The sequence below is a fragment of the Pinus tabuliformis genome, chromosome 9, assembly GCF_031772625.1.
Source record: "Pinus tabuliformis cultivar Carrire ecotype Pingquan chromosome 9, CPIR1, whole genome shotgun sequence".
NCBI lineage: Eukaryota > Viridiplantae > Streptophyta > Pinopsida > Pinales > Pinaceae > Pinus > Pinus tabuliformis.
Window position 1 is genome coordinate 431068117 of NC_142307.1, and position 23540 is coordinate 431091656.

Genomic DNA, 23540 nt, shown 5'->3' on the forward strand with positions numbered 1-23540 from the left:
CGCAACAACTAAAGAAGGCTCAGCTGAAACTCATGAACTGTTGTTCATCTGCACTTTCCACATCCTCAACTAAAGTGTGCACAATCGGTTAACCTATCGTCCTCCACTGAGTTTTTTTTACCTGTCTTCAAGATTCTGCTGCGTATCAGGCTCGCTCAGAGGTGCAGGGGTGCTCTACAGGTGTTTCTACAGGAAGCTGCGCTACAGGAAACCCAGCATACGAAGAAGCTTGGACTGTTCACGTCGAGGGTGGCAATTCTCAGTGAGGTAGGCCTGAACATAACTTTCCCATGCAAATAATTCAAAAGGTGGTGAATTCGACATGTTGAGGGGGTAGGAAAAATGTGAATGCAAGTCTGTCTATGAATTCAAAATTCGATTTCTTATTGTTGCCTGGAATTGTCTTCAGTGCAACATAGCCCATGCTTTGGAGAAGACCAAATACTCAGATTCAGACATATACTGAAAAAATATGAAGAAAAATACCATTTCTCTTTCCAGTTTACTGCAGATCTAATTGCAATGAATCATGCAGATTTTATTATCACTAGCACATATCAAGAGATTGCTGGAAGCAAGGATATTGTTGGCCAGTATGAGAGCCACACTGCTTTCACCCTTCCTGGTATTTATCGTGTGGTTCATGGAATTGATGTTTTTGATCCCAAATTCAACGTTGTTTCTCCTGGAGCAGACATGCAGATTTATTTCCCTTATACAGAGGAGCAGCATTGTCTTACTACTTTACATGGTTCAATTGAGGAACTCTTGTTCAATCCTGAACAAACAATTGAACACATGTGTGTTTTGAATGACCATAAAAAGCCCATTATCTTATCTATGGCAAGACTCGATAGAGTGAAAAACATGACAGGACTGGTTGGATGGTTTGCAAAGAAAAAAAACACTTGAGGGATACTGTCCTCCACATTTTGGGGAGGAAACCATATACAGAATTCCCATTCTGATTAGTGCACAAGCCAAAACAGAGCGTGAGGAAGCAAGATAGTGAGGCAGAGAAGAAAACTAAGGGTAAGGAAGCTAAGGGAAAGAAAACCTAGGGTAAGCCATCACAGGAAAAGCCACAGAAGAAGCAAGAGGAAAAGTAAGAAAGAAAAGAAGGAAGAAACAGAGAGGGAAAAAACAAGTTTAATCCATGGAAATTGTTGCAGGTTGCAGGAACACAATGCGGAAAGGGGGCCTCCCAACACAAGCAGAAGGGTCCCTACCAAGTTCCCAGGCACCCTCACATCCATCCCCTCCATGAATACTCATTTTTTCAGGGTTCGGACACATTCTAGTCATGGTTCAACCTTCTACAGGAAGCTACAGAACTTTCTACAGGAAGTTCTATATTGCTACAAGAAACATCCTGTAGAGCCTTTGGGTAGGCCAAAATCGATTATGGAGAGGGATTTGAAGCTTGAAGTTTGTTGAGGAGGCATGCAACCACTCTTTTCTTCCATCCTCCACTGGTTTCATCTCCTTTCACCACCATTGCCACCATCTGATTAAATATACTTGCACAATCATACCAAAGTTGAAACTTCTGTAGGAAAAGGAGCACAGGAAGTGGGAAGAAGCAAGGAGAAAAGCATGGTTTCATGACTGAGAAGAGGACATCACTTCAGAAGCTTAGCATGACAGGGAGGCCACCAAGGCGATCAAATATGAGGAGATAGATTGGTTGCTCAAAGGATGAGCAACACTTTCAGTAGGGGGGTGATGATGAGCCCCAAAAATGGATAATTATATGGGCTCATTCAACCTCCTAATTTGACTTAATCCACCATTCTCATTAGTTTATTGCATGTTTTTGATTATATTTATGCTAATAGATTGAATTGGGTTAGTCATTATGCCAACAAGTATAATGTGTGCTTTGTGTAGCCTTTTTGGTCAATTTGGAGACAAAATTGAAGGTTTTAATGAGCACTTGGCAGCCAAATTCGTGGGAGAACAAGGGAGAGGATTTGTAGGAAGGTGTCCCCTTCATTTATGGGCCCTTACCTCAAATTCTCCACCATCAGCTCAGAGTTCAAGGGCCACCAAATCAATTACCACAAGGGCAGCCAAGCAAGTCAAGTAGGACTGTTGTTAACTGCAAGTTTTGGGCAGCCGAGTCCCTAAAGTTTAGGAGGACTGTTGGGGTCCTCAATTTGTATAAATAAGAGGGATTAGGGCCTCATTTCAGTTAGTCACTTTATAGTCATTTTGTAGTCATTTTTTAGTCATGGTGTAGGCAGAAGTTAGCTAGTTTGTAGTTCGATTTTTAGGGAGTAGATTAGCTTTGCTCTAAGCACATTTTCAAGTTCTCCTTGTGGACAGTTTTTGGAATGTAACATTTCTTGCTCAATAAAGATGAATCCAGCTTTGCACCAGCTCTAAATCTCTCTTAGGAGGCTATATCTCTTGGGGTTGGGCCCATCTCAAGTGCCCAGTACCTCCTTTGTTTACTTTCATGTGTCTTTGCTGCATTCTTAGAATAAAATCTGCTATTTAGATTTAAATCTTGTTTTGTTATTTAGGTTGTTTTTGATGAGTAAAATAACTTTTCATGCTTAGATTTAGTTGATCAGTTTCTAACAGAAAAATCTTCAAGAAAAGGGCCAACAAACATCTGTGGTTTCACCTCTCCCTCAGTGGGATCAGGAGCTCTGACTAGGATGACTTTGCTGCCCATAAAAACACTGATTTTGCTTTGCCATGCAATCACTAGTGTTTGATCTTCATGTGTAGAAGTTGGTTACAAGTTCAGACTTTCGTTTGCTTAGTTGCATGAGTTATAATACATGGTTTCATTGCAGGTCACACTTCTGTTCATTCTCTTTACTGACAGCTAGCAAATTAGGTCAACGTAACTAGGTCTTTGAATTTACAAGTCTTTGTTGGTTCATATTGGAAAAACGACTTGCAAAGCACCTGTACCACTCCTTCATCTGCTTATTCTCCATCAGCACCATCCACTCCACCCTCTACTTAGAATCCTTACCTCACGTTTGCCACATTTGCTCACATAACCCTAGTTTTTGTACATCATTGTTCATCCTTCTTTGAGCCAACTTAGCTATCTACACCTTCTCACCACTCCATCCACTAGTCCCTGGGCCACTTCAAACCCCTATCCTACCTCCATATCCATTCATGCATCTTCCCTCACTCACCCAGCCTCCAAAATCCAATTTTTAAACATCCTGTAGAAATTTCTGAACATCCTATAGAAATTCCTGAAACATCCTGTAGAACCCCTGCAGACTTCCTGTAGAAGCTCACGAATGAGGTTTCTTGATAGCCAAACTCTGTGAAACTCTCTGGAAGGGTGTTAGGGACCCCTTGGGCCCTCTCTGAACCTTCCCAACCTCTTCCCAGCATTCACTCTCGCCAATCCACCTCTGCACAGTCAAAAACAGTTAAATTGTATGCATGATAACTGTGACGACTTAATCAAAAATACAAAAAGATGTTTTCTTCAGATAGAGGTAGTCTAGACACATGTATTTTACCTTCATAGAAGTAATGGCATCTCTTTCAATAGTTTGCATTCTCTCCTTTGCATCAATAGGACTAGCTGGTAGAATTAGGGTTTACTAGGGTTTGCGTTTTCCTTCAGTTTTTCAATCTCTTTTCGCAAATAGATTAGCTTCCTTCGAGTTAGCTTTCATCCATCAGTTAAAAAGCTTCTTTTGAGAGCTCATAGAAGTTGGCTTAAGCTCCTAGCAGACTTGTGCCAGCTGACCAAGTGACAGTTGCGGCAAGAGCTAGTACTTGTGCATACAGCACCGTCGCTTCCAAGTTTGTTACGAACTACCGAGTTGATAAAATTAAAGAAGGGAGTTCCAGGAGTTGTAGCATTATTCCTACTATACTGGGGCCCACCAACCGGCGGTTAGTTGAGGCAGTCTATAACATTGTTGGTGCTTCCCTTTTTGCACTTAATGTTCAAATGGAATTGTTGCAAGTATGTGGACCATTTTTTATGGCAATCAATCTGCAACTTCCCTTGTGTCTATATGAACGACAGGGGTTAGTGGTGTGTGTGGATGATTGTTTCCTTCCCTAGAATGTAATGCTTCCATTTTTCACAGGCCTGCACAATGGAATACATATCTTTGTCATAGGTGGGATACTTTTAGACTGTGTCTGAAAGTGTCTCACTATGACATGCCACTGGATGCCCCTGTTGAGTAACAACTGCACCAATAGTAGAGTCAGAGGCATTTGTCTCGATCTCAAATGGTTGTTGCAAGTCTGGTAATGTGAGAACTGGTGTAGAGAAGAGGAAATGCTTCAACTTGGTAAATTCCTTCTATTGGGATTTATACCAAAAGAAATTTTCTTTCGCTCCTCCCTTGGTGACTTAACTCTAGGGCCAAGTGATATGAGAGAACCCCAACATGAACCTGCGGTAGAAGTTGGCAAGGCCCAGAAAGCTGTAGAGCTCTGTTAGAGTGGTTGGGGTTGTCCAATCCCAAATGACTTGTATCTTTGTCGGGTCCACATTCACACCCCGCTCATCAATGATGTACCCTAGATATTGGACCTGGGTCATACCAAAAGTGAATTTCTCCAAATTGGCACACAACTTTTGTTTCTGTAGGGTTTGGAGGACCTGTCGAATATGGTGGAGGTACCCTTCCCAACTCTAGCTGAAGATGACAATTCCATCCAAATACACCACCACAAATTAGTTGGCGAAGGGTCACAAGATGTATTCTATCAGCCTCATGAAGATTGCAGGGGAATTTTTCAACCCAAAACGCATGACCAACCATTCAAAAAGGCCCTCCTTGGATAAAAAGGCAGTCTTCCACACATCGGAGGGTTCGATTGGTACTTGGTGATAACCAGACTTCAAGTCAATCTTACTGAAATATTTGGCCCCCTTAAGCTAGTCCAGAAGGTTATCAATCCATGGGATTGGATACTTGTTTTGGACAGTGATATTGTTCAGCACTTGATAATCAATACAGAGTCTCCAGGTCCCATCCTTCTTCTGTACCAACATGATTGGGCTCCCACAGGGTGATGAACTTAGCCTAATGTGCCCTTTCTGCAATAGATCTTAAATTTGCCTCTTGGTTTCATCTTTCTCCATAAAAGAGCATGTTATGAAACCAGCTCACAAAAGGATAGAAAAGAGAGATCAACGCCTTAGAATTCAGCCTCTTCGAGGGGGCAACCTCCTTTGCATTACACAAATGAACAATTCTTGGATGATACAAATGAAAAAACCTCCTTTCTATATATAGGAGTCTAAGGAGTCACAATATAACCTAGCCGACCTAACAATAATAATATAAAGCCACAAAAATAACAATAGAGGGATTCTATGGGGCACAGTAATAAAAATATGGGGACAATAGGAGCACAACAATATTAATAAGGGATACAACTACAATAGTAATGGGGTAATCACTAGTATTATAGGGACCTAACATGCCCCTCTCCTTCAAAAAAGTGTTGTCCTCAACGCTTGAGTAGTTTTGGATGCTTCTGTATAAGATTCTCATCCTCCCATGTGGAATCTTCAGTGGATAAGTTCTTCCACTTGATGAGATACTAAAAAATTGATCGATTTCATAGCTGTCGAGTTCTTGTTTCTGTGACTTCTTCCGGTTCCAATATAATTTTTCCTTCCTTGTCAAGTTCTAGCAATATTGTTTGAACTGGGAGCTTGTTGCCTATAACTTTCTATAAACATGAAACATGGAAAACTGGGTGCACTCAAGACATTGCAGGAAGCTCCAATTTGTATGCCATAGTACCAATCTTTTGCAACACCTCGTACGGACCATAATACTTTGGTGATAATTTATTATCCTTCTTAGCTTGCTTGAGTGACATTTGTTTATATGGTTGTAGCCGTAGGAATACCCAATCACCTACATTAAAACTTCTTTCGCTGCGATGTTGATCTACTGCTTGTTCCATTCTATTCTTTGCCAACACGAGGTTATCCTTTAAGAGTTGGAGGACTTGTTGTTGATGTTCGATGTGATGTTCCACTGCTTGAACCTTAGAATTTTCTCTTAAATATGATGTGATGGACGGTGGCTAATATCCATAAAGTGCCATAAATGGGGTCATTTTTGTTGTTGTATGGAAGGAAGTGTTATACCACCATTCATCTAGAGGCAACCATTTGACCCATTGTGTCTGTTTATCATATACAAAGCAACGAAGATATCCTTCCAAACATTTGTTTACTATCTCAGTTTGCCCATCAAATTGAGGATGATAAGATGAGCTATGAGCTAATTGAGTACCAAGACAAGAAAATAATTCTGTCCAAAAATTTCCAGTGAAAATGGGATCTCTGTCACTTACAATAATCTTTGGGTTTCCATCTAGCTTTTGAATTGTTTCCATAAATGCAGTAGAAACTGTACTGGCTTTAAATGGATGTGATAATGCACAAAAGTGTGCATACTTGGTAAGTCTATCAACTACCACCATGATGACACTCTTTCCCTCAGGCTTGGGTAAACCTGTGATAAAATCCATTGAAACCTCCTCCTAAGGTTGGCTTGGAATGGATAAAGGTTGTAATAGACCCGAGGTATTAATTTTTTCAACTTTATTTTGTTGGCAAACGAAACATTCCGCCAAAAACTTTTGAATATCTGATTTAAGGCCATCCCAAAAAAATTCCTTCTTAACCCTGTGGTAAGTTTTTAAAAATCCTGAGTGCCCTCCTAAGGGAGAAGTGCACAATTCCATAAGAATATTTTGTTTGAGTTGTGAATTCTTACATAGGTATAAGTGATCTTTGTATCATAATGAATCATTTTGCCAACTAAATGTATTAGATGTACTGGAATCTTGTTGTAACTTTCGAATAAGTTCCCACACTTCATCATTCTTCCATTCCTCCCTTGCTTCATTTATCCAATCTGGTTGGATAATAGAAATGGCGCACAACAATGCTTCCACGTCCTCTTCCTTTCTTGAGAGTGCATCTGCCACCACATTTTTCTTCCCTTTTTTGTAGATGATTTCAAAGTCATAACCCAACATCTTTGTGACCCACTTTTGTTGCTCTTCAAAGGATAATCTTTGTTCTAAAAAGTATTTAAGGCTATCATGATCCGTTTTTACCTTGAAGTGTCTTCCCATTAGGTAGGGTCGCCATTTCTTAAGTGCATGTAGTATTGCCAACATTTCCTTCTCATAAATAGCTTTGTGTAAAAACTTTCCCTTGATTAGACGACTTTCAAAAGCAATGGGTCTTTCATCTTGTATTAGAACGGCACCAATTCCATTTCCTGAAGCATCACATTCCACAATAAAGGTTTTTGTGAAGTCCGGTGTAGCTAAGACAGGTGCTTGGCACATTGCCTCTTTAAGATGTTCGAAGGCCTTTGTTGCTTCGGAGTCCATGAAAATGCATCTTTCTTCAATAATGTTGTTAGAGGTGCTACTATTCTCCCATAATTCTTAACAAACTTGCAATAATACCCTGTCAACCCGAGAAATCCTCGTAGATGCTTTATGGATGTGGGGATTTTCCATTCCTTAATGGCTTTAATTTTGATAGGGTCTACCTTAACTCCTTCATGAGATACAATATGACCCAGATATTCCACCTCTTGTACTCCAAAGAAACATTTGGATCTTTTCGCATATAATTGTTTCTCCTCCAATAGTTGTAGCACCCTGTCAACATGTTCAACATGATCCTTCCAAGACTTGCTGTAGATTAGTATATCATCAAAAAATACTAACACAAATTTTCTAAGGAAGGGTTTGAAAATGGAATTCATCAAACCTTGAAATGTAGAAGGTGCATTGGTAAGGCCAAAAGGCATGACCAAAAAATCATAATGACCCTCATGAGTTCTAAATGCTATTTTTGGAATGTCTTCAGTCTTCATTCTGATTTGATGATATCCTGAACGAAGATCCAACTTGGTGAAGTAAATTGATCCATGCAATTCATCCAATAATTCATCAATGACAGGAATGGGAAACTTATCTTTAATAGTGAGCTTGTTGAGCTCCCTATAATCTGGACACATGCGCCATGATCCATCCTTCCTGTGCACCAATACTACTGGAGCAAAGAAAGAACTTTGACTAGGTTGAATTATACCAGCCTCTAGCATTTCTGCAACCATACATTCAATTTCACTCTTTTGGGCATAGGGATATCTGTACGGCTTGATGTTTGGAGGAACACTTCCTGGAATCAGATGAATAGCATGATCATGATCACGAATAGGTGGGAGACCTTTCGGAGTCTCAAATACCTTGGAATGATTGTCCAAGACTTTTTGGAGATCTAGAGAAATAGATGACTCCGATGTGGAAACATCTAGCGAACATAATTGTGCAATTACACCTCTTTGTTCCTTTTTTAGAAGCTTTGTCATACCGTTAGAGCTGATTATCTTTCCTGGTTTCCCTGCAATACCCCTTAATTCAACTTCCTTTCCTTCCACAAAAAAATTCATGAAAAGTTCTTGAAAATTAAAAGCTATTGTACCCAAGGATTGTAGCCATTGGACTCCTAGTACAACATCAGCACCTCCCATTGGAATGGAAAGCATTGGGCTAGTCAATACATATTCTCCCATGGATAGCTTGATATTATGGCACTTTCCAGAGCAATTTATCGTTCCTCCATTTGCAACCATCACTTGACACTCTGGTGTTGGATATAGGAAGCAATTCAATTCTTTTGCTACCTTACAATGAATAAAATTGTGGGTGCTTCCTGAATCAATCAACACTATTACCTTTTTCTTCTTGATTTGTCATTCTATCTTGATGGTTTGAGGAGTGGTAATTCCATCCAATGCATTACAAGATATAGTCGGATTCATTTCTTCTTTATCTAGGCTTTGTTCCTAGAGTATATCCTCTTCTTTTGACCTTTCTTGCTCCTTTTCTTCTTCCTCTTCACAATCTATGTAGAATAATTTCTTCTCAGCACACTTATGACCTTTTGTGTATTTGCTATCACAACTATAACAAAGCCCTTTTGCTATTTTTTCTTCCAATTTTTGTGGTGTCAACCTTATAGGTTGTGGAAGGCTAGGGGTAACAACACTTCCATCTTTATAGTTGTGACTAGTATGCTTCCTGGTTGCCATAATTTTGCTTTCCATTTTTCTTGCTAACCTGAATGCCTTCTCTAATGAATCAGGTTCCCAAAGGTGAAAATCATGTTGGATATTATCCTTTAAATTCCCTATGAACACATCAATCCTATGCTCCTCTGTAATATTTTTTAGCCTTATGTTCAATTTTTGGAACTCCTCAATGTGCTCCATTATTGAACCCTTTTGTTTGAGACTTATCAATTGGCTAAAAAAGGTGTTGCTTTTTGTATCCTCATAATGTGCTGTCAATTCTTCCATAAAAATTGCCCAAGTGATAATTTGTTTACGAGAGCAAAGCCATTGTTACCATACAAACTGATTTGGTTCCAAATATAAAGTTGCAATACGTACCTTTTGTGTGTTTTGCACATTATTGAGATCGAAAAATTGCTCCATCTGTAATATCCATGTTGCAGGATCCTTGCCATCAAACTTCCTCATATCGATTTTTGGAATATGGTGGGTCTTCGATCCAACATTAGAATCTATGGAATCATGATTAACATTTCTTTTGTTCTCATCATGAGTTTCTACCCTTTCACCATTAGTGGCCATTTCTTGTAGCAACTTATTCATATTTATCTTCAATTCTTCCATCTTATCATCCATGTCGTCAATCTTAGCATCCATGCCATTCATCTTAGCTTCCATGCCATCCATCTTAGCTTCTACACCTTTCTTTAAACAATCCATATTAGCTTCTATACCTTTCTTTAAACCATCCATCTTAGCTTCTACATCTTTCCTTAAACCATCCATCTCAGATTCTGTTGCTTTTTGTGCAAGTGACACTTGTTGCACTTGGTTTCATAATTTTGATATATCATGTTGCATTTCTTCCTCTTCTTCATGAGTCATGCTAGAGCTTTCATGTTGCTTACTAGGTTTTTGCATTTTCTTTCCTCGGGGCATCAATTACCGATAATAATGCTTTACTATGCCCTTTGAATTCCTTCAAACTAATTTTTCAAACCAAGCTTATGCAAAAATTTAAAACAACTACACACCTTTTTTCACTTTGTAGAAGCTTGATATAGAATCTGATGTATCTCTGCAATTTCGAATCATCCAGCTCTAAAATTGTGACCTATAGTAGCGCTCTGTGTCCTCTTTCGAATGCCACAAGTCTGATCCAAATTGGATTCTCCAAGAAAGAGTTATGCACAATCTCCCAAGATGACTTGATTATAGACCTTTCCAGAAGAGCGAACTTGTATGAAGTGCCACGTGTCACTGTTTCAACCTTTGGCTCTAAAAACTATATACAAGAAACTACAGTCCGTCCTATTTCTATATCTTCTTACAAAATTTGAATCTGATGCTCAGAGAGAAAGTTATGACGATTTTCCCTAGGTCACCTGTTTGGAATGTAATTCAGGGGTCTGCAAAAATACCAACTTCCTCAGGTCATATCTCCGCAAATATAGCGCGAAAAGCTCTGAAATTTGGACCCAAGGTTTAGTATTATTTCATCTCAAATGGGTTTTTTTTTTTGCTTCTGAAACGTCGCAGAAAGAAAGTTATAGTGAAAATGCCATGATGACCTTTTTGGAGCAACGAAACCCTAGAATCCAAAGCTCTGATACCAAATGTTATGAAACCAACTCACAAAAGGATAGAAAAGAGAGATCAACGCCTTATAATTCAGCCTCTTCGAGGGGGAAACCTCCTTTACATTACACAAATGAGCAATTCTTGGATGATACAAATGACAAAACCTCCTTTCTATATATAGGAGTATAAGGAGTCACAATATAACCCAGCCGACCTAACAATAATAATATAAAGCCTCAAAAATAACAATAGAGGGATTCTATGGGGCACAGTAATAAAAATATGGGGACAATAGGGGCACAACAATATTAATAAGGGATACAACTAGAATAGTAATGGGGTAATCACTAGTACTATAGGGACCTAACAGAGCATCGATAGATCGTTCCATTGGGTAGTGGCATACCCGGGGTCAGATCAATGGAGTGCTTGACTTGACTATGTAGAGGTACCCTTGTGGGTGAGGTGAAGATATCCCTGTACTCCTCAATAATCTTGTCCATCTATTGTTGTCATGTATAGGAGCTCTTTCTGGAAGTTGTGGCCGTAATCTTCTTCTTTCCCTAAGGGAAAATCATAAGGAAAACAAATTTTCTGGTTTGGGAAATGATATTACTGTATTGCTTCACAGTGATCAAAGAAATGGCGGTAGGCAGTGCTACTTCTGGTATCATGTAAAACTTATCACCCAAAGTAATAATAGTGTGAGGCCTAAACTCATACACAACCTATCGCTTCCACAAGTATGGTTAACCTAATAATACATCACAAACTTCAAGAGGAGCAACATCACACAATACCTCATCCATGAATGGCTCAATGTTGTAGGGAGGATGACATTGTTGGCTAAAGCGTAGATCTCGCGCTCGGTGAAGCCACCCGATTGTTGGTCACTTTAATTGCTTATTGAATTAAACAACAAAGTGCGACATAAATTGTCAACCCAGGGAAGTCTTGTTATTTCAAAGGCAACTGCGTACTATATGCACTCAATTTTAAAAGCAACAAAAGTTGTAGTACAAACAAATAACGCCTTACTTTAACAAATTGAAGCTCCACTCTACATTACAACAATTATACTCTATTGTAGATAACTATCAAAGAATGCTTAATTCCATTCAAAGAGTCATATAATGGAAAAGAATCAATCTGCAAAGGAAAACGATGGTTGTGCTGTAACAGAGAGTCAGGACCCTATCCCCAGAGCGGGAATCTCCAGTACCTGCCTCTGATTAGCTAGCTTGCCAATTCACTCTGTAACTTAATCACCGGTGAAACACTCATGAATTAACTTTGAATAATACAACAATCAATTGAGAAAGAAACAGAGTTTGAGCAAAAGGTATTATAAACAATATTCAGCAAGCAGTACTTGTTAACAAGGCATGAATAAAAGACACACTACATAAATATAATGGGTGAATTTTGTGATGAAGGTGGGCCCTGTCCTTCTCACAAGGTTCCCCAGGAGACAAGAACTAGAAAAAGATGTTCAAAACAAAATTTTATTCATCCATCATATGTCATATTACAAAAAGAATTCTAGTCCTGTTCCTTCAGCTACGCCTTTTTCCATAGTCTCCCCCTTCTAATGTAGATGTCTCCTCTTTATAAAGAGGAGACATCTATTACACAAGATTTACATTATGGATTCTATTTTAACCCATTATACAAAAATAGGGAAATCAATTTCCCATCAACAAAATGTTGTTATAGTAATACTGTCTTTAGATTATAGGCATTACATCCAGTGTAACATCTTCCTCGGTGATCAATCTAGTTCCTTTGTTGTTGTCAAATTTAGAATGCAAATCTCAGCTGTTTCAGCTTCGAGATTCATGTTTTGTTTCTACTGTTTCAGCAACTGCAAAAATAGTCTCGCAAACTCCAGGTTGTTTCAGCAACACGGACTGCACATCATTCTTTAACTGTTCAGCACTTAACAATTTAAAGATTAACTATGAAGATATCGTGATTATATGCTAAATATAAAACGTATAGTGATGAGAAGAATCAATACATACCTTTGGGATAATTGGGTTAAAACACTAACAAGGACTTTTAAATGTAGGTTGAAAAGGATGGTATCATGGCAAAATGTATGGTCAAAAAGGGACAATATGAGGTCCTAACACTGATGGTGTACAACTTCAGGTGTGATGTGGTCGGTAAGCCCAACTGCTTCATGACCTCTATTACAATGAGTTTCTTTTGCCTCTCGTTGTCGATAATGAACTGTATCGGTGAACCCTTCACCCACATCTATGAGTGGAAGAGTCGCTCCCCCTCCTTTGGATCTTCGAGCTCATCCTTCTAGATATTAGTGGTGGCAACATTGGAACTAGGTTCCACATCGATAGTCTGCTTCCCTTTTCCATTCTCTTTATCAGTTTCTGACTCATATTCTGAACATGCATCTGATTCAGATGCCTTCAGTTTAGTCATCAGTGACTACTTGGCTCAACACTCACTTGTGTCGTGAGTGGGGCTCTTATAGAACTCACACCATTTCCCTATGTCCTTGTTTTTCTTTGTGTTTTTTTCTTCACTTACGGCTTCAACGAATTTTCCTGGGTCACCCCACCTTGGCTTTGTACTTTGTTTTGTGGCTTGGGGGTGCCTTTCCCTTGCGTCGGATTCGCAGATCCAAATTTTCGCTTCTTCTATTTAAATTTTTGTTCGATCTTGACAGTGTATCGATAAGTGACACTAAGCAAGGATATTTCCAGGAACTCCATCACGTCCTAGATGTACTTGTGTAGATAGTCATCATACTTGAGTACCAAATTCCGCTTAGAATCCTTGATACCCAGCTTCATGCGAAGGGTATGGAAAAAATTTGTGAACTCCAGCACATCTTGGTCCCTTCCCTCCTGCAGTGTGGTACACTTTATGTATTTATCTTCATAGCTCCTGAAATGGTAATATTGTTTGTTGATGGCGTCTCAGAAAAAATTCCAAGTGGGTGCGGCTAAAAATAGTGAGGATTCCCTCTCGTCCTTTTGTTCACAATAGGTTTCCCACCAGTCCCTGATGTGTGGGGCTGCTTTAAGAAGTGTAAAAGTAATATTTCCCTAATTGGAAAATTCATGAACTCAAAAATATCCTTCCAATAGATTTAACCATCTATCTACAGCATCACATCTATCTAGCCTTCAAATATGGGAATATCAAAGTTAACTTGTACCTTAAAAGGAGATGAGCCTCTAGAGTGGTTTTTGGATGAAGATGTGTCACTTGTGGGTAGCCGCTAAAGGATCTAGGAAAGGTTGTCCTTCATCGCATTCCTCTGTCACTTGAGCGCTTCCTCAAGCAATATTTTGAAAGGATATCTTTCCCCCTCACCTTTAGTTTCTTCCACCATGGGAGGTCATCGGGGTTTCCGAGGCTAGTCTTGCAAAGGTTCAGCCAGTTTGAGCCCTAACTCTTTACACCCTCACCTTGTTGGGGACATACAAAGGAAAACAGAGAAAGAGCATACCTCTCTAATACCACTGATATGAACTTATGCACGAACGCAGCAAAATACACATATACAAAGAGATGCAGCAGAAATAAAACTTTATTTCATTAATTTCAAAGAACTGAAATATGCCTACATACAGAAATGGAAATAACTAGCTCTGACGATGGTAGCTTATTTTTGAGAAGAGATGTGGTGGATACATACCTCTAAATTGTGTTAAAATGAGGTTTGAAGGCCTATTTATTATTTAGTAACAATGGAAAACCCTAAACATCCAAAAACCTAAACCTAAGAGATGAAGTACCCAAACTATGGGCCATGTTTGGATAAATTGGTACATCAACTTCTCGCGGTTGTAAATTTGGCATATGATCTTCATTTGACGGACACAATACCTCATTAGAAATATCTATCTAAGGACTACAATTACAAATTTTAATTGAAAACATTACTAAATACCTATGTTTTCTCATTTTCCAAAAAACGTTGCTTATGGCCTCAAAACAGCTCCGAAAGTTTAGGCCCTAAAAAGCTACCAAAAATAGTAAATTGTGCTACAATTAAGGAAAATAAAAAACTGAAAGAAACAGTGGTGGGGGTCCAAGTGGAATAGGTGGGTGGCCACCAATATCCACCTTTATAGAAAACAATCTACAATTGAATTGTCTCATAAAAGAGTAACATACCTCCTGCTAACCATTAACTATTCAAGTGTGCTTCTTATCATGACTATGCAGATAACCACCGGTATCAATATGTTGCAACTGTATCTTTTGATCTTGCATCCATACTTTCCCTTTGCCCTTAATCTCAATCCTAGCTATAGGATCAAGAAATTAACAAGCATGTGCTATGGTATGTACACATTTAAGAAGGTATATAGAAATGTATCTCATCATTAAGGATTGAAACATCTTGATTCAACATAGAAAATCCAACCTTATGATGCCAAAATTTTAGCAAAACCTCACTATGCTCACAAATGGATTTCACTACCCTATCATACTTCAATAACCTAAATAAATCCATCCTATTCTCGACTAAAGCTAGAGAAACCCAAATTTTATTATCTTTAAGAAGCTAGAGAATGACATGAACAATAATGAAGACCCAAGGTTAAGAAAACCCAATTCCCTCATGCAACTTGGGTAATAATATTATCACCAACAACTCATATTAGGGTCGGTTTAACTTGAAAACCCATAAATGTGAGACATACAAAAATGATAAATAATGACCATCATACCTGGAAGTGGAAAATTGACAATAACATGACCTGATAGACCCCACAAGCAGATACGTAATTTGGAATTCTCTTGGGTTGCCAAAAAATCATTCTCCCACCATTTAACATGATGCAAAAAACACCACCTCCTGAAGTCGAAGCATGAATTTGATCATTTGAGGTTTGATCGATTCATTACAAAGAATGGTGAGAAACTAAAAATTCGTAATTTGGAATTCTCTTGGGTTGCCAAAAAATCATTCTCCCACCATTTAACATGATGCAAAAAACACCACCTCCTGAAGTCGAAGCATGAATTTGATCATTTGAGGTTTGATCGATTCATTACAAAGAATGGTGAGAAACTAAAAATTCATCGAACATAGAGAAAATCTAATATCCCGCCTATGCTCACTCAATATGGCATTAAAAAGGTATTCATTTCCCCCATGATAAACCATAACTAGCTCCTCCACATGTAGAAACTATTGAGGCCGAGGGAGGACCAAAATATAATGAACCTGCATGGGAGGCATGTGAATAGAAGGGATGTCCACTCCCCTAAAACCTATTTTCTTCAATTCTAAATATCCTTGTTGAGCTAACTAATCGCTAAAATAACATTTTACAGCTAGGGGGGGGAGTCATGGGATGGGAGAAGATGAAAATTAATCTTTGATTAATAACAATCCCATTGATAGTCTAACTGGGTGATTTTCCATAACATTCACCTTGAAATAGTTGTTCCTCAAAACATGAAAACACAAATATCAAGAGAGAAAAATCATTATACAACTGAAGATTGAGTTGAGGAGAGGGACCTTATAATAGGTTCTCCCGAGGTGGCCTATAATGCTTTTAGAATTCCCAACTATAAAAATCCTTGTAATGTTTCTTCCTTCGCCATAGAAAGCCCTTGAAAGATCCCATACACTTATGTTTGGTTATTAGAACCTATCCCTAAACTTCAAGCAAAATTAGATTCTATTTGTGATCTAGGGCTTAAAATAACCCCTCATCACCTGCCACCCCTAACATGTAATTTGTCTATCACTTAATTCCATGTTAATTTATAAAACGTTTATACAATAAAAAATTTCATCACTTCTTCATATTAAGGATTAAAAAATTAATCATAAAGAAATGTGATCCCATGCTAAGAAACACTGTAGTATGGGGAAATGTTGACATCTAAACATAATTAAAAAATATTTACATTAAAAAATTAAAAATAGTAACAAAAATAAAAATCTTACCACAAACAGAAAATAATAATTTTCACTTTAATTTTGTATCAACTTTATATAACAAGACAAAGTAATTGAAAGGAAAAAGTTTCAATTTACTTTAAATTATTTTATGTTTTTTAGTATGAAGGAAATGTGTAGTTTATACACTATGGATAATGTGAAGTTTACATATGTGGCATCTAAAAATAATAATATTAATATGCATAATTCACTCTATGTTCAATTAACCTGTAATATTTTACAAAAGTATATTAATAAAAAAAAAGAATATGACAATGTCAACTACAAATAAAATATTTCTATTCTAATGCTCATATTAAATAGCATAATTTTATATCAACTTTATATAAAGAAACATAAAATAATTGATTTAAATATTTTTTTATATATTTTCAATTTTTATGGTGATGGAGACGTGTAATTAAGTCTGTGTCTATTTTAGAATAGAGCTTCCATAATTTTGATTCAATTATCAATAATTATTAGGTGGATGGTAGGGATTTAACCTTCACCAAATATTTTAGAATATTCTTGGTATTAGTCAGAGATGGAAGGTTATGATTTATCTCAAAAGTAATTATGAACTTTCTACCTTTTAAATTAAATTGTTTAATTAAAAAATTATCATATGAACATGTGTTATGATTTTTTGGGTATGTGGTATTAGTAAGTCACGGTATTATAACAAAACCAATCTATGGGTTAAGAGGGTTAAGGGTCTCCATGGAAAAATAAGGATTAATCCTCATGGTTAAAAATCATGTTAAAATTTGGCAATATGATATGTAACATGATGCAAGTGCTTTGATGCATTGATGCATATCTATGTTTACCAACCATTTAATTTATATGGTTCCACTAATTTATTCAATTATTAATATGGAGTTAAGTAAAATATTTCAATATATATATATAAACAAAATTTATGTGAGTTTTAATGAAAGATATTCCAATATAGATGTTGAATAAAATATTTCAGCATCAAATATAATAAGAGATTTTTCTTATTTCATTGATTGGTGATTTCCAATTCAAGGAATGAGGGAGATTTGTAATTTATTCAACATTTAATATAGAGTTTACATGTAAGATTTCAAAAAATGTTAATAACAAAAATAATTCAATGAGTATTTAGAGTGAGATTCTATTCCATAGATATATGTTTTTTACTTCTTAATATGATGGAACATTTATTTAAAGTTATGTTGACAACCAAAAAACATGTTAACGTTGACAATGTGGGCCATAAATAAAACATTTTGGTGGTCAAATAAAGAAGATGTGTAATTCTTTATATGGCTAGCCTGGAGTTGACACATTATACATATAACTAGTGTATACCCATGTTCACCTAAGATCTGTCAACTAGCAACATGGGTCAATTCCCTCCATGTGAAAATCTTCCTATAAGATGGATGTAGACTAGTTTATTTTTTAAAGATGTTGTCACATACATATCTAGTTATTTATTTTTTATTTCATTTATTTAATTTTCAATATTTTAATATAACTATGTCCTTTTGACAATATCTCCTCAATTATATATTGGAAAAACTAAATCATTTTCCTAAATTTCATCTCCTTACACCATATTCAAATTCATTATGAAATACCTTCAATCATCAATCATCACTTTCTGTTAACAAATCATCCCTATTTTTCCAAGTTTCCATTCTTTCCGTTAACAAATAATTGCTTTTTTTTCCAATTTTCCATTCTTTCCCTTAACAAATCATCACTATTTTTCCAAGTGTTAGCTTAGGGGATCCTGACCCAGGTTCGGAGTTAAGTTAGCCAAAAAAATCCCTACACTACTGGCCATCTCGGCATCAATCCACGCAGCGCGAACTGAAGTCTCACCCAAAGTAGTATGGGGGGATGCTAAAACCAAGTTTCCACACCCATAGATTAGTGTAATATTGTTTTATGCCCTAACTCTGCCTTTGCGTAGATTGATGAGCCTTTAATGGCTTATCAATATACTTCTCTTAATAACCCTTGGACCTTCGCAAAGGTCTACGACTATCTTTCACGGACCCTGAACCGGTGAATCAACTACTTCCACGCCTCTATAATCACTCCTAAGTCTATTATTACCCACATTAGCTTAAGTGTTAGGTATCTTTAGCATGCATTAAGATATTCTTCACATAAACATATATTATTACTTGCATTCTTATAACAATGTAAAACATACAAATTCGTGCATCAATACAACATTAAATCATAAACCCATTGTTCATCATAACATAATCACATTCATTCATAACAGAAGTAATAGGACAAAACAAAGATATTTTTAGAACACTCTCTTTATTAATGCTTCAGATCTTCTTACAAACTCAAACTACCCTGTGCACTCAACTGCAAGGGTCCGCACACTCAGTTGTGGACTCTACTATGGGCCTCTGCGCACATAGCTATAGAGCCTCTCTTCTACTCTAAGATTCTTCACTCGACACTTCTACTGACCCATTACATCAACTATGAACTTCACTTCCTCTACTTTAGACTCTCTAAGACTCTCTTTTTTATACAATCCCATGGTTTGCGGACCATGGGTAGGTCTATACAAGCCGACACAACTTACATAAAAGAAGGGAAAATCCCTTTATGACACTTTTTATCTATGCACTCTGCGACCACATCTTGCGGAGACTTTACTCTTTATATACAAAAAATTGGGCTTTCAACCCCAAAACTTGGGCTTTGCCCCAAAATTGACCTTAAGTGACCTTATCCCAACAAGCCCACAACACAAATATCATGACTCACCTTTGAGTCACTTTTCTAGCATGAATATCTTGTTAGGAAGACCTCCCAACTCCACTTGTGCCACTGCAACTTCAGTTGTGCACTACTAGCTTCCTGTTTTACCTGCTCCACTAGTTGCTCGGTTGTTGGTCCTGCGATATCTTCCTGGATCTTCTGATGTGTTCTCTGCATGCTGGCCAATTTCTCCCCAATGGTGGTGGAGATCACATAAGTCTCCTCCAACCAAGGCCCCAATCTGGCCTTGAGGACTACCTCTTTTTGTTGTGCTGCTTCCACCTGTTCTTGTAGTCTTTGCTTCGTCATATTGTTGTTGTATTTCTCGGGCCTCTGTGTTCAAACTCTGCAAGTTAGGATCTTCCTGCAGACTCGTGATTAGCTCCATAGACTAGTCGAAGAGCACAGTACATTCCACCACCACAGAATCTATTATGGCAACGCCATCCCTCACGGCAGCTTCATGTTGTTCTTTGACCTCTGGTGGAGTTGAAAGCTGTGTCCTCAACTCAATCTCCGTAATTTTCAAGTTTAGTTCAAAATGAACCTTGGCCATCTCAGTCTTCGCGTCACACACAACTATAGCCAATTTCCTAATTTTTACCTCCTTTGGTGCTTCTTCTAAGATATGCAGTTCCAGAACAATTTTACATGCTTCGACTGCTACTGTTGCATTGTGCCCATTCTTCTCCTGAACCTTCTTTCAGGCTTCCAACACGGCTGTCTTCTCAACGAATATCTATTTGTTGTTTATTTTCTTCTCAATGATCATGCTCAGCGCATGCTTCTCTTTGGCCTTAAGCTATTCAATCACACCTGCTTGAAGTGTGTGAAGGAATTCACTGGGGAGCGAGGCCAAGTTGAGGCCAACATTCCTCAGCACGCTAACAGTAGCCTTGTCAGCTTCCAACTCTGTGCTCAGAACTCCATCCGGCAATGCGACTACCTGGAGATCCAAGGATCGAACCAACTCTGTAGCTTGATTTGTCCTTGACGCCAAACTAGTTGATGTCGTGCTGCTCTTCCCTGCACCTACTTGCAGTCTAGTTGTTTGGGTCTATAACTCGCGCAAACCATTTGTATGGTACTTAATGCCTGCTTTTGCTGCTACTCAAACTGTTATATTAGTTCCACAGTCATATCCCTTACCTTGTCACCAATGTCATCTAAGTCACCTTCTATCAAGGTGATTGGATCGAGTGATGACTTAGAAGCCTTGGTCTTCTTTCGCGGTCCTTCTTTTTCCTATTCCCTATTCTGCTTCACCCGGAGGGGAGTGCTTTCCAAATCTCCACCACCATGTTCTGATTGCTCTTCATCCTCTGTCTATGGTGAAGGGGATTTCTGGCTCCTACTAGAGTCGTGCTCTTCCTGCTCTGCTTTTTCCTTGGCAGTGCGCTCCACTTCTATGCATGCCTTCTCGCCAGTCTCCTTCTTTCTCTTTTCAGCCAACTGCTACAATTTCAATCGGGTCGCTTCTTTTTTCTATTTTTCCACGGACTTACTAGTCCTGATGGACAAATCTGATGTTGTGCTCCAGTCTGCTAGCCACCACTCGAGAACTATTGCAATGGCATCATCCGTCACTAGATATGGTAAATCATACCACTTCTATTTTGGATCCTTTCGCTCCTGAATGGAAATTTGGTGGAAGTCCACTTTGAAATTCATGTACCCAGATAAATTCTAAAAAATGGTCGGTGACAATCGTGGCTTCCAGCTGATGGCCATATTAATGCTCATTTCCATCAATACCCAAAATACTTTCCTCTCCTAGACCTGCTTAGGATCCTTTGTGCCCCATAGCGAAGCAAACTTCATTGCTTCTGGAAACTCTGGTGCAATCAGAGGAAATTAGCTATCCTCCGGTAACTCCCACCTGACCAGCACAATCAAAAGTAAGAGTCATGAGTAGTGAAATGTCTTATTGTGGTCTTGTGCTTCTCTGCAGATAACAAGGAAATCACTACATAGGTAGCACACCTAGTTTAACTATACGCCCTCCATGCACTAGGCCGTTAGTGAAACGACTGATGTGGACACCTCATTTGTGCGACACTTCCTCATCACCTTGCCAACCAAGATCTGGGTGGCCACCTTCACCCTCGGGGTCCATAATGCTCGAAATTGAATATCCGCGTGACTTCTTAACAAGCTTAAACTTGTCCTTCATCCTTTCGGCGAGGTCGCGCTGACCTATCTTTCTGCCAAATTCCTTGGCTAGATTCAGCCCTAAATGTGGTAGTAAGGTGATCATGTGGATCTACATGTTGGTTATAGGGATCGACTCTCCCAACCATAAGAACCCATCGTTCACCAGGCACAACAATTGTTTGATAACAATCAAATTTATGAGAGCGCAGTGGTAACGTGGCACCCATAGCAGATTCAACAATACTACCTTTTCCACCCCACGAATCCACTTCACTAGCTCCAACATGGTGACACCAGACTCCTTGTAGAATACTCGCTTCATGAAGGTATTGGTCGCCAGGTGGGGGAACCTCTCATTGTCCCCCAAGTCCCAATATTCAAGCTTCAGATGTGGGATGCGCACCAAGCGCGGACCTTCAAACGTGATATTTTCTGGCAGAAAGGGTGTATGAAGGAGAGAATCTCCCTCATCTGGGTCCTTTGGGACCTTCACCTTGCCTTGGCGTGAAGGGATGTATTCTGTTAGCTCCAAAATAGGTTCTACCCCCTCAATATTGATGTCCTTTGTGCCCTCATCAGCCTCTAGATCTACCACTTTGTCTTTCTCCTACATGGTTGGCTTTTCTATTCTCTAATGTTTCCTTGGTGACTTGCACACTAACAGCATCTTATTTTGTTTACCCTTATTCGGCTTGGGAACCTATCTTGCCAGTGTAGGCTTCGGCTTAGGTGACCTCGTCGATTTGGCACTGCTGCGGGAACCTCCATACCCATAACCTCAAAGGAAGCTCCCTCAAAGGCAATAGACCCTTCGACACTCGCAGTCTCATCTGGTGTAGAAATGAAGTTGTTAATGAGCTTCTAGGTTTCCTCAGGTAACCTCTCAAATAAAAAAATATTGACCAAGTCCTCAAAGAATGCACAATTCATGCACAATAGAGAGCATAATACATAAAATCTTAAATTGCAAAGGGTCTCTAGTTGGATGACCATCTGTAATTTGTAGGAAAATTCAAATTCAAATTCGACCGTTCCCCCCAAAATCTTCTCATAAATGCTAGATTAGCGACCAATTTTCAAAGATCTCGCTCTTAAATTCAGCCCTAAATGCTCCCCACCTTCCTCTTAGCTATTTTCCGCCTCAAATCATGAACAGTGACGATAGAAATCACTTTCCGACTACACTTCGCAGTCTCTCATCCTATAGCACAACTCCCTTCATGTGTCTGTTGACATTATGACACCCTTCTATTCCGTGTAGGCCCCTCATCGCACATCTCTTCAACCTGGGCAATGTAGTTTATAGTCTCGCACCTCCTTGCAGCTGACTAGAGCACTAAGACTATGCTATTGTCATAAATTCATCTAGCTAGATCCCTTGTGTATGGCTTCAATCAACTGCCATTTACCTTTCCGAGAAATGGATCTCCATTCAATTTCACAAGCTGAACTGCTCCACCATCGGTAATCTCCTTGATCACATATGGCCCCAACCAATGCATCTGAAATTTTCCTGGAAATTTATCAAACTTGTTGTCATATAATAAAACTAAAACGTTTACCTTGAAGGTGTGCAGTTTGATGTGTCAATCATGCCATGCTTTTCGCACTCCTTCTGAACTTGTTTATGGAACCCAGCCGAGAATCTATCCTCCCCCAGCTCTTTCATCTATGCGAACCTTTCTTCTAAGGCTCCGTGGTTTTCCATTCCTATGAATGCTACTATCCATAGACTAGGCACAATGTACTCCATCGACATCACAACTTCTACGCCATAGACTAGTCAAAAAGGTGTCTATCCAGTCAGCTTCTCACAAGTAGTTATATAAGCCCATAACACCGTTGGTACGTGCACATCCCAATCATTCCTCTGCGCATTGTAAACCTTTGTTAGTGCATTATCCAATATCTTATTAAATGCTTCCACCGTCCCATTAGCTTGAGGGTGATATGGAATGCACTTTTGATGACAAACTTGGAATTCTTCTGTCAACGCCTGATCATCTCATTAAGGAAGT

The 23540-nt window shown here is 38.6% G+C and overlaps 1 pseudogene; it reads left to right on the forward strand.

Moving 5' to 3' along the window:
• Positions 1 to 522: 522 nt before the first annotated feature.
• LOC149148999 (sucrose synthase 2 pseudogene) overlaps positions 523 to 23540 on the forward strand; it is a 63918-nt pseudogene continuing 40900 nt past the window's right edge.